Here is a 13043-nt window from a genome sequence, read left to right as displayed (position 1 = left end):
CTCAGCCTACCGGCTGGATTACAAGTCTGCAGACCACCAGGCTACCCGTGGGGGGCCACCCCGCCACAAAAACCGTGGCGGAAACGCACCCGGTGACAGGAATCCTCATTACTGTCGCCGACACATGCACCCCCACACGTCCACACACATGCACACATGCACCCACACACGTCCACACTCTTACAAACACGCACCCCACTCACCCATGCACTCGCTACATACACCCCCATTCACTTGGAGACACACACTCATACATGCACACTGAAACATGCATTCACACACTGACACAGACTCAGGCACACCAATGCAAACGCACACATGCGCACCCCTATTCACATGCACACAAACATTCACATTCAATCGCATACATGCCTGCATTCACAACCCACCTCCACATACTCGCACTCATACTACACCCCCTCCGCGTACTTGCACTCACACATGCAGACACACACACAGACATCCCCCCTGCACCTCATATATCACCCACAAATACCCCCCAACCGTACACATCCAGTCACACACCCACACATACATACACCCCCCATCCTCACACTTGCACACAGACACCCCCACTGACTCGCTCACAAACACGCACTCATACACCCCCATTTGCACACATACAAGCACACACCACACACATGCACCCAACACTCACCTCCTTCCCCTTTCGGACGATCACCTTACCTTTTCCGGCGAGTTGGTCGTCCGGGAGGGGATGGTTCCTGGCAGTTTTGCACCACCACCACTCCAGCAAGACTCCGCCAAGCCGTATTACGGCTCGTAATATGGCGGGCAGAGTCTTGGTGCCGTGGTGGGGCTGGCGAGGCACCCATCTCTTCATCTTCGTCAGCCAGGCCGACGGAGTCGGACTTCCACCCATAAATGGGCGGAAGCCCTCCACTAACTCCAAATATGGCGGTTAGCAGACCGCCAGCAGCGGCTGTCTGCTGGCTGCAACGTCGTAATGAGGGCCTGAGTCTGCTCCCAGCTGGTGGGAGTTTCAAAAATGCTCCTGCCCGCCGGGAGCAGACTTTAGATCAAAAAGGAGCATCATTATAAGCTGTTCCCTCCGGGTGGAAGCAATGCTGGCTCCAGCTGAATGCAGGGAGGCGTGAGGATCCGCAAGGGCTTGGGGCTCACCCCCCCACCCTCACAGGCACAGAATGGTTGGCACCGTGGGTGGACACCAAATCACTCATTCTTGATAGTGCCTGGCCTGAGGGAATGGAATCCCCGGGGCCAAAACAACGTGCCACCCTCTTTCTGTGGATTTTCACTGAGCCCTGGGGAATGGGGTCTCCGGGGCCGAAATGCCCCAGGGAGGATGGCTCCAAGTCCCCCTCCCCTACAAAGAATTGCTGGGCCCCATGGAAAGAGGTCCCTGGGGCCAAAATCAGCCTGGGGGGGCGCGTGCCCCCCTCTGCCTACAAATTTCACTGGGCCCTGGAGATGGGGCCCTTGGGCCAAAATCAGCTGAGAAGGGGGTCCAGGGGCCCCCTCCCTTTAAAAATCATGGTGGGCCCTCGGGGATGGGGTATCTGGGTCCAAAATCAGCCCAGGGAGAGGGGCTATGTGACCCCCCCTCCCCAAACAAGCAAACCGGGCCACTTGGAATGCACTTCCAGGGGCCGAAATTGGCTTGGGAAGGAGGCCACATGCCCCCCCTCCCTCATACAAGCGAGCTGGGCCATGGGGTAAAGGGTCCCTGGAGCCGAAATTGGCCTGGGGAGGGGGGCCATGTGTCCCTCTGATAATAAAGTGAGACTCTGGGACAAAAATCGGCCCAGGATAGGGGGCCCATGAACCCCACCCTCTGTAAAATGCATTGAACCCTGGGAGTAAAGTCCCTAGGGCTGAAATTGGCCCAGGGAGGGGACAGCATGCCCCCGTCCCCCAAAAAATTGCTGTGGGTCCCAGGGGATGGGGTCCCCGGGGCTGCAATTAGCCTAGGAAGAGGTGCTGCGTGCCCTCTCCACATAAAAATTGCAGCAGGCCCCAGGGGATGGGTTCCCTGGGGCCAAAAGCAACCTGGGGAGGGGATGTGTTCCCCTCTCTCCCAAAGAAGTCTGTTGGGCCTGAAGGATGGGGGTCCCGTGGCCGAAATTGGCATAGAGAGGGGGCTGCATTCCCACCTGCACCTGAAAATAAAGCCGGGCGCTTGTTTATGAGATGGGCTTTGAGCACCGGCACGTTTTAATTTACAAACTACGCACTGGGTCCTTGGGGCCAAAAGCGGCCCGGTGGGGAATCACATGCACCCCTCCCCTTTATTTACAAGATTGGCCCTGGGGATCTGGACCCCCTCCCCTTTTTAAATTGGATTTGGCCCCAGGGATGGGGCGTCTACGGCGTGAAGGCCCAGGGAAGGGGGAGAACGCAGCACCCTACCCTTTTTTATTTGAATTTGGCCCCAGGTAATAGGGTCACTAGGACCTAATGGAGCTTGATGAGGGAGGGGCAACGCCTCCTCCCCTTTTAATTTGAATTTGACCCTAGGGGATGGGGGTCACTGGGGCCTAATGAGGCATTGAGATGGGTGCTGGGGAGCCCCCCTCCAGTTTCTTAATTGAATATAGCCCCTTGTAATAGGGTCCCAGAGCCCTATTGATGCTCTGGAAGTGGGGGGCACATTGCCCCCCTCCCCTTTTAAATGGAATTCAGCCCTAGGGATGGGGTCTCCGGGGCCTATTAAGACTTGGAGAGAGAGGCTACATGCCCCTTCCCCTTTATGTATATGTTTTTAACCCCGGGCATGGGGCCCCTGGGGCCTAAAGGCCGACCTTACACCGTGAACTACAAAGGCTGTGTGCGCTGCGAGGCTGGTAGCCTGTCGGGGAGTTGGTTGCCTTCAGGTGGGTTGGCCACAAAGCCTGGCGGCAGGCCAGGCCCTGTAGTCAATCACTTGCTGCACATGACCGAAGGTTGTGCACAGCATGAAGTTGGCTCTCTGCAGGGGATTTGGCCCCTGGGCCTGGTCACAGGTCAGCATGGGTTTGAGGCCCTGAGTCCGAGCTCTAGCCATGCACTGCCAAAGGTGTTGTGCATTGTGGCGTTGGCTGCCTTTGGATGGGTTGACCAAAAGGGCTGGCCACAGGTCAGGCCCTTTTGCAAACCCCCCAGCTGTGCACGGCCAAAAGCAGATGTAATCATTGATGTCATCTGAGATGCCATCAGTGTTGTCATAAATTATGTCATAGAACACGTCATGTCATGAGTGATGTAATATGTGAGGTCATAAACAGTGCATGGCAGGGCACAAGTTATAGTTAGCTCTGGTAACTATAACTGGTGAATTTCTGTGTTTTTTTTAGTTCAAAACATTAATGTTGTCACTGACATAGTCACCTAACTATAACGTTATTTTAACCTTTGTTTTTTTCAGTGAATTTAATTATAATGTTACTTTAACTCTGGGGTTTTTTCAGTGAATATATATACATATATATGTATATATAGCTAGATAGATAGATAGATAGATAGATAGATAGATAGATAGATAGATAGATAGATAGATAGATAGATAGATAGATAGATATTTTATGTTTATTACAAGGCCCTGGCAGACAAGTAAGCAATACACCATAAAAGGCTGATTGGCTTCAGCATATGTGTTTTATAATAAATAAATGAGCCCTATTGCTTTTGTTGTAACTTTAAAAAACACGTCAGAACTATGGCATTTGGCATAACATTTCCCAGTGAACCAATCTGCCATACAGCATTCATCATTGGCTTGTCATTATACCCAACTCAGACCTACTATACTGAGCATAACCTTTCCCACAATGCAACTGGCTTTCTCATAACTTTTCATAATCCACAGATCAAACCTATGAAATCTAACATTACTTCGCACTATTAACAAATCAGGCCCAGAGCCTTTACTATTGGCGTCACACTCTAACCAACACAAACTTACTGAAGCGTGCATGTGCTAGCAACCATCTTATGTATGCAATTATAAAATTACAAATATGTACAAAATCACAGTTGGCAAAACAAACTACTAACCCTCTCAAAAAGGCTTAATATGGATTATCACAATGAAAATCTTCTGCGTCCTCAATTTGTGAAGAAGGATGACCCACCAAAACCCTTGTCTACTATGGTAATCTGTTAGATTTCATGTAAGAAAATACATATCTTCAGCTGTAACACAGCGTGATAACGATCCACCGTGAAATACCTATTGGCTTCAACAAATACTTTTCACAAATACAATGGCAAGGATATTTGCTTTGTCATAATGTTTTATGAGAGTTCAGACCATCACTTCAAACATAACTTTTACCAGCTAACCAATCAAGCCTCTACTGTTGTTCACTGGGTTGTCATAACAAAGTGAGATCTACTGTATTGAGTGCAAGATTTGCAACAAGGCAACCATCCGGCATTCTGTTACAAAATCGAAATGTTAACCACATTACTGTACAGGAGGCAAGCCAAAATGCTAGGTCTCCTAAGAGGGCCTAACAAGGATTATGTGCAAATATTCTATCTCCACAGTTTGTCATGGGGTAACTGACACCAAAATTCTAGCCTATTACAGTAAACTGTGAAATTTCATATAACACAATACCTCTCTGCAGAACTTAATACATCATAAAAATACGCAAAATATTGATCTTTTTTTTGATACTGTAAGAAGCTGGCCTGGTGTTTGGTGAGCACCTAAGGTGTTTTCACCTTATACCAGGTCCAGGTATCCCCTATTAGTAAGGTGTAGACAGTGTCTAGGAAGCCAGGGCTCTCTAGAGGTAGTTGTGGATGAGCAGCCAAGACTTATCTAGGAGACATGCAAAGCGTATGCAATACCACTACAGTCACACAGCACTTACACACATGGAAGAACCACACAGTGTTGCAAAAATAAAGGTACTTAATTATGGTAACACAATTGCTTACATACTGTATAGGCAATACACCACTATGAGGTGAGTAAACACTCAATTATATACACATTAGAAGTCAGGGATTAGCATAGAAAGCAATAGCAAACATAAAATAATATAAAATAATGAAGACCCTGGGGGAGACCAAACCATATACTAAGTAAGTGAAATGCGAAAGTCAGTCCCCCACCCAAGGAAGTGGAATCTGTAGAGGAGAGCTTGGGGAACTCGGAACCCCAAAAGGTAAGTACCAGGGTGCCCCCCAGCGACCAGAAAAGAAGAGGTAATTACCTGTTTTTTCTCCAAATCCACAGGTAAGCTTTGGAAAAGGATTGTGCAAGATCCAAGCAAGACTAGAAGAAACCAAAGTTGGATCCTGACAGAAGAGGACCTGCAAAAGACAGAGACCAAATCCAGTTGAGTTGGAGTGTCCGGTTGGGGCAAGAAAGACTACCTACCCTTCTGGAGATGCAGGACCAGGTCGACGGTGAAGACAAGGAGTCAGCTGTGCAGCACAGGAGCCGGAGAAGAGTTCCAGAAGTGATGCCCACGTCGGAAGAAGAGTTGCAGTCAGTCAGCGGTGTGGAAAAAACACCAACTTGCCTTGGCAAAGGCAAGAGTCACAGTTGAAGAGTTGCTGAGCTGCCCGGGGAACAGAAGGTCCAGGGGGACTCAACCCAAGGAGTGGAGTCCAAGGCAACCCTCAGCAGTGAGGAGAGTCAGAAGACGCATATGCAGCTCCCACAGGCAATTCACAGGCAGCACGCACAGGAGTTGCAGTGAGGCCCACTCAGCACGCCTGAAGAGGAGTCCCACGTCGCTGGAGTAGCAGGCAGGAGATTGTGCTTTGCAGGGAAGAGTGCTGGAGGCTGGGGCTATACGGTGTCTGAAGATCCCGTGAAGAAGAGCCAACAAGCCTTGATAGTTGCAAGAGTCGCAGCGTACAGGGGTATTGTTCTGCAAGGACAGGCAAGGGCTTACTGTCTTCCTAGTTGGCCAGCTGGTAGAGAGGACTAAGGGGACCACTCTAGACCACCACCTGTTTTGCAGGATCCACCCAGATTTGCAGGAGAGAAGATCCACGCAGCCGGAAGTCGTTGCCATTGATGCCTGCGGATGCAAGGCAGTGACTCCTTCACTCCAAGGGAGATTCCTTCTTGCTTCTTGTGCAGGATGAAGACTTGTCACCCTCAGAGGATGCACAGCCAGGGAAATGTTGCAGTTGCTGGAAGGAACCGGAGAAACAATGTTGCAAAGCGGAGTTATTTCTGGAGTTGTTGACTGTCGGTTCCTGGAGGGTCCAGTTGCAGTCCCGGTGGTCAGAAGATGAAGTAAACCATGCAGAGGAGTCCTGCTGGAATCTTGCATGTCGAATCTGAAGATGCACCCTGGAGGGAGATCCTAAATATCCCAGGAAGGGGGACTGATCACCTAGCAGGGTGACCACCTATCAGGAGGGGGCTGTGACATCACCTGCCTAACCTGGCCACTCAGATGCCCCCAGGGGCCTCTGCCCACGTTGGATTCACGATGGCAGAATCAAGTGACCACCTGGAGGAGCTCTGGGTACTACCCCTCTGGTGGTGATGAACAGGGGAGTGGTCACTCCCCTTTCCATTGTCCAGTTTCATGACAGACCAGGGACCGGGGGTCTCTGGACTGGTGCAAACCGGTTTATGCAAGGAGGGCACCAAATGTGCCTTTCAACGCATACCGGTGGCTTTGGGAGGCTACCCCTCCCAAGCCATGTAACACCTATTTCTAAAGGGAGAGGGTGTTGCCTCCCTCTCCCAAAGGAAATCCTTTGTTCTGCCTTGCTCTGCCTAAGCTGCCTAAGCTGGTCAAGGAATCCTGTCTGTGGGGTGGCAGCAGCGCAGGCTGCTCGGAAAACCCCAGAAGATTGTTAGGAGCAATGCTGGGGGTCCTCTAAGGAGCCCCCAGAGTGCATGGAATCATACAACCAATACTGGCAACAGTATTGGGATATGATTCTGACATGTTTGATACCAAACATGCCCAGGTTCGGAGTTACTAACCTGTGCCAAGTACACAGGTAAAATGGTTTCCCTGCACTTATGAAGTCCAGAAAAATGGAGCTGGAGTTCATAGGGGCACCTCTACTCATGCATGGGTGCCTTGACACACAGGTACTTGCACCCTGCCCTCTGGGCTAGGAGGGCCTGCCATAGGGGTGACTTACAGTGACCTGGTGCAGTGACCTATGGTGAAAGGGTGCATTCACCTTTTTCACAGAGGCTGCAAAGGCGAGCCTGCTGACACATTTTACATGGGCTCCCATTGGTGGTATAATACATGCTGCAGCCCATGGGGATCCACTGGGTACCTAAGTATCATATACTAGGGACTTAAATGAGGGCACCAGTATGCCAATTGTGGGGTGTGCTAAGTCTTAAGCAACCAAATTGAGAGGGAGAGAGCACGGTCACTGGGGTCCTGGTTGGCAGGATCCCAGTGAACACAGTCAAAACACACTGACAGCAGTCAAAAAGTGAGGGTAACTATGCCAAAAAGAGGTTACTTTCCAACAGATACCACCAAGGAAGTGGGAGGGTTATTAGGGAAAAATGTGCATTTTGTGTATAATGCTGATTGTAAGGAGTATTTTTGTGAAGTTAAGAGCTGTATTGCAAAAGCAGTGGTCATGAAACCTTATGATCCAAAAGACAGATCTTTTGTGGCAGCTGATGCTAGTGTGTACGAACTGGAGAGAGCTTGAGGTAAGCAAACCCCATGTTGCCTGTTGCCTTGCTTCCCCTTGCTGGCGGCAGCCATGTTGGGTGGAGGAATAGGAAGGAAGATTTTTCTGTGCTGCATAGTACATCTAAGAGTGGCAAGCGTGGCTTAGCCCCTGGGACGAGGTGGCAATTACGCAAGTTGGGAGAGACCTATTATGCTTTCTTGATGCCCTACACAGTGATTAAGAGAGGAATCAAACACTCTAAAATCTGCAGTGAAAGATGTGGAGAAGAAAGATGAGGGTCTGTCCAATAAAGTGCTTCCTGTAAAACAGAGGCTGGAAGGACATGCTGTGGAGGTTCATGTGAGGCAAAATGTGATGAAATCATTTGATTCTCTGCATTGGATGTGCTTGTGCATTTAGAAGAAATGATTGCAGGTATGGGCAACCTGCATAGGAGTACCCACATCAGAATCTTGGGTTTACCAGCAGGGGCGTGGCTTCCATTGGTGCAGTGGCATCGGGGACCACAGATCTGAGGAGAATACTGAACCCTACTTATTGCTGTATTTTATAATTCAAGCAGCAGTCTGCAGGTGCATTTCCTTCCTTGCTTTAGGGCCCATGACACGCTTGCCATCTACTGGATCCCAGGTGACATCGACAATGAGACTCTTTCTGGCAGAATCATTGAAACATTGTCTGAGCTGCTTGGCCTACCACAGGACTCAGGGCACGAGATAGTATTGAAAGCTTTCAAACTATCCTCCGAGTTGGGGCAATACAGTGAATCTGCCAGAGATACACTATTAGTGGGGATCTGCTCTGTGAATCTAAGAACTCAGGTTTGAATGACAGCTTTGCAGAAGAAAGGAGTGTGAGAAGACATTTTGTTCCCTGGTCTCAGCACGTGCACCTTAGCCCGCAAGACATCACTGATGTGCATTAAGCAGAACCTGGTAAAAACAGGAATATCTGCATCAGTATGGTATTCTGAGACGTAGGAGCTCATCAGTTGAAGAGGTGTTTGTATTCCCAGGTGGAACCGCTAAGGCCTTCATAATGTCTCTTCCTGAATGTGGGCTGATTTGTTTCTGTTGTGGGCCCGAGGGTCGGGGACCCTGTTGTGTTGTGGGCCCTAGGCCCACATGCTATAGAAATGACGATACAGACATTGCATCTAACGGTACTAAACTGGCCCAGGGCTGTCCTCTTTTTCTCTAGCTGTCAGATTCCTTCTGACAGCGTTGTGTTTTGGATACCGAGGGTGTAGCCTCATTCTCCACATTCATTTTGAATTTTCAAGTCGCCGTTTGGTTCACTTACTGATCTGTGACGCATTGTCACGGGTGAAGTTGGATCACACTGCCAGGCCCCTTTTAGGTACAGGTGTCACGTCACTCGTGACGCCTGTGTTGGATGGATGTAAGACTAGCCCTCGGGGAGGGGCTGAAAGAGTTACGTGCCCAGCAGGACCCTACAGACCCTACCTAGTTCTGTGCGTACTGTGACTAAAGTCTTCAGTTATGTGTCTCCTACAGTGCTTGCCGGAACCTGTATGTGGTGCTTGTTCTCGCCCTAGCTGTTGCCTCTGCTTGCTGTCCCTATTGACCGTTGTTGGCTACTGATTGGGCTTGCTTTAGGTGTAGCTTCTACCACTTGTCTGTGTTTATTGTAGCTGCTGTCTATTTTGTTTGAGCTATTGTGGGTGTTAGGCCTATGCTTTCTATAGCTGCTGCCTGTGTTTGTTTACAAAACCGGGTGGGCTTCTTTCCCAGTTGGATGCAGTCCTTACTGGTCTGCCTGCAGCGAGGAAGGAGGAGGGTGACAATTGGCTGCAGTGAAGGCCTCCATGCTTCCCTGACCTTGCATTCAGAGAGGAGGTCGGGCTCTAGGGGGGGGGGCATCCACATCGATTTACTTACCGCTCAATTACAACAGTTCCAGCGGTTTCCAATTACCGTGAGGGCAGCCCGCGTCAGGCAGTGTACTGGCCTCTCTTTGCGTCACCGCTGCACAGTCTACTCTAGTAAGCTGCCAGTACCACTGCTCCGATAGGAATATGCGTAGCCGGGTGCTGTAGTCGAGTACTGACGTTTCCCAGTCCTGCACAAGCTCCTGACAGCTCATGTTACTTGCCTTACTAGCACGGGGCTGAGGTTGCTCCTGTAGTTCGACCTCCAGGGGACACATTCAGATATGAGCCTAGCCCAGGATTGCCCAGTGCCTGCGTCACCACGGACTACGTACCGACTCCCGGCAATGGCATAGCCTAGTGCGGGGCCTAGTGCGATAAGGAACTGTGAAATACAGCAAAAATGTGGGTTTTCCCCCCTTAGGTTTCTGGGCACCGGTGATACTGCATCTGCTGCACCAATGCAAGCTATTACGTCCCTGGCTCTCGTGCCTGCAGCCATCAGAGAGCTGTGCTCTGATCGTCCTCTCGCGCTGGGCTCACTCAGGCTCCTGGCGGTTCCTGTGTATCTGAACCTCCCCGCCACTGTGCACTTACGTATCTTGCATAACTGCACAGGGACCTCCTGTCATTAGGTGGGAGGAAGGGGTTTTGGGGTTCACGTTTACTGTAATCATACATGCCAACATTTCAGACCAGGAAAGTCGGAGATTTTGAAGCAAATCGGGAGAACGTAGTGTCCCGTTGGCTTGTAGTGAAGCAACGGCAAATGTTGGCGTAAAATCGGAAGTCTCCCACCTGAGTCGGATCTATTGGTATGTATGTGTAATGTACACAGTTACAAATTTCAGCAGTCCACAACCTTGTTGGCAGTGCTTAATTTGTGAATAAAAAGGTGCCGGTGCCCACAGCCCTATTCTTAAACACGCGGCTGCTGCAATTAAATTTGTGAACACGGAACACTGAGGCGGCGGAATCCTGAAGCCATCTCGGGCCTCTTCAATCCACATAAAGCCACTCCCTGTGCCTTCAGCTCACTCTTGCAGCTTTCTACCTCCTCCTTCTGTGACGCTTTTTCGTTTTTTCTTCCTCCGTCTTTCCAATTTGTATATTTTGCTCACAGCCAATACTTGAGGCAGAAGCAAAAGCTCCGGCCCTAAAAAATAAGTGCCGGTGCTCAGCACCGGAAACAACAAGCACAAATTAAGCACTGCTTGTTGGCTAAAGGCAGGGGTGACAGAAGGTACGGCACATGACATGACATGACATGGGGCTATGCTTTGGCAGCCATCGGCAAGGCCCTGCACCTGCCTCCGGACTGTGCACGTGATCCCATGGCTGCCCCAGATCCATAAATCTACGCCAGCAAATAACCCAGGCAGGCTCCCGTGCCTGCCTCGTGCCTCAGGCACTTGTGCTGTCGCCAGCCTCGTGACACATTACTGGTGGGGATGGCGGGTTCTTCACTCACATGAATGCCTGCTTTGTGCACTCGCGCCTTAATCCCGGGAGCCCCTCCCCCTCTTTTCTCGTCCCTTCTTCTATCCATCCTCTAAAATACCCTCTTTTTTCTACGTTTAATTTTACCTTCCATCTCTTGTCTCAGTATTCCCGCTTTTCTCTACATTATGTCTTCTCCATTTTATCTCCACTCACTAGTTCCTGCCCAAAGTCTCTATGCCTCAGTCTTGCTTTCCTTTCCTTTCAGTCTTCCCATTTCTCAGACTCTCTTACGTCGCGCCACGGTGCCCTGCGCCTGATAAACCTGTCTCTCGCTGACCTCCTCATCTGTCATTTTCCAGTCTCTCCTGTTTGTCTCAATTGCTTCCTCTCCCGTCTCTTCCTTCCTTCCTCCCATCATCTAGACTTCCCCCTCCCTCCTCTGCACGTGTGAACAGCAAGTCACGAGAGGAGGTGTGTGTGCCTGCGTCGGGGGTGGGGGACTGCTAGCGGTCTGGTGTTAAAGGCAGTGTGTGTGCATGAGTGTAAGAGGGAAAATAAGAAAATGAGAGTGTGTGTTAGTGTGAGGGGGAAGAGAGCAGAGTGGGAGGGAGTAAAGCAGTATGTGTAGAAAAGAAGGGAGGCGTCTGAGGTCTGTATGGAATGGGGGAGGGGAGTGGTGTTGTTTATATGGGTGGAGGAGTGCAGTCTTGCGACTGAGTACAGCGTGTGCAGAGAAACCGATCTGGGCAGTACGAAGGACAAGCGGCAATTTGTGTGCTGGCAAGAGGGGTGTGTGTGTTGGGAGTGTGTGTTAACGAATGTATGTGGTAGGAAGACACTGTAGTGAGGTATGGTCTGTGTGGGATGAAAGGACACATTGAAGGCATTGTGTCTGAGAGCCAGAGTGTATCTGTGGACGGAGAACAGAGTGTGAAGGTAGGGTTGACATTGTGTTTGAGGGAGAGCAGTATGTCGAGTTGGGCAGCCTGTGTGGAGGAGGATGGGGCACATTGTGTGGAGGAGGACCATACTTGTATGTGTGTGTTTATGTGTCAGAGAGGGTAGTGTATGTTCAAGGAAAGTGTATGGGGAAAGGAGAGGACAGTGTAAGGGAAATGTGATGCAGTGTATGTGTGGTGAGAGAGTGAAGGTGTTGAGGGGCCAGTAAATGTCTTAGAGAAGCAGAGTTTGAGGGGCAGAAATATTTGTTTACGTGGATTTTGAGGAGCAGTGTGGGGGTGGAGGTAGCGTGGGTATTGTTTAGAAGGTAGTGAACTGTGTGTGGGGGGGGGGCTAGGAGAAGTGTGCGGAGGGGGTATCATTGCCACATGAATCTTTGGCCGCCAGAGAAAGTTGCTAATCAATAAAATGCAAAATAAATTTCTTCACACGTGTTGACATAGTAGTTTCATAAGAAACATACTATTTTACAGTTTGTACAGTAGTGTTCGCTTCAGTTACCAGGATCTTTTGACTTTCAAGAATTTGTACTGTCTCTTTTTAGATTGAAGCATATTAGACAGTACAGCTGTCTTGTTGCCAAATACCTCTGGGGGACTTTCTGAAAGCTCACCTGGTAATGTCTTCCATCAATTGCTTTGTGGTTTGTAATACACATTTGCTGCTTTCTGTTGCTGGCTTTATTAGTTTTTGGCTGTCCACCATGCCCTTTCCCTCCTGTGGAGCATAGCCTGTTTACCACCTCTCTGACTTACTCCTTGTGTTATTCAAAGGTTCGCTCTCTGTAAACAGGCCTTTAAATTTTGTTAATTTTCTTGTCACATCAGGGGTGCGTTCAAACACAGAGGTCAAATTTCAGGCTATGTCTTCTGCCGGTCAAAATCTAAACACACCAAGGCCCCGTCACCAATGATTATTCTTCCAAAACGATACCACAATATACTTATGGAGTCCTAACATAAAATCAATTACATTTTTTTATTACAATTCAGATATATTGATCTAATTTTTACAAAAGACTACGCAAAATTTCTTTAGTCATTATAACACTTGATATCTGACCATTACAAAAGACAAATACATTTAGACAAACTCACTCTGAAACCCCCCCATAGCCCTCAATATTCACTCA

This window comes from Pleurodeles waltl, chromosome 9 (genome assembly GCF_031143425.1).
Source record: "Pleurodeles waltl isolate 20211129_DDA chromosome 9, aPleWal1.hap1.20221129, whole genome shotgun sequence".
Classification (NCBI taxonomy): domain Eukaryota; kingdom Metazoa; phylum Chordata; class Amphibia; order Caudata; family Salamandridae; genus Pleurodeles; species Pleurodeles waltl.
The sequence above is the reverse complement of the archived record's forward strand: the minus strand, read 5'-3'. Positions refer to the sequence as shown.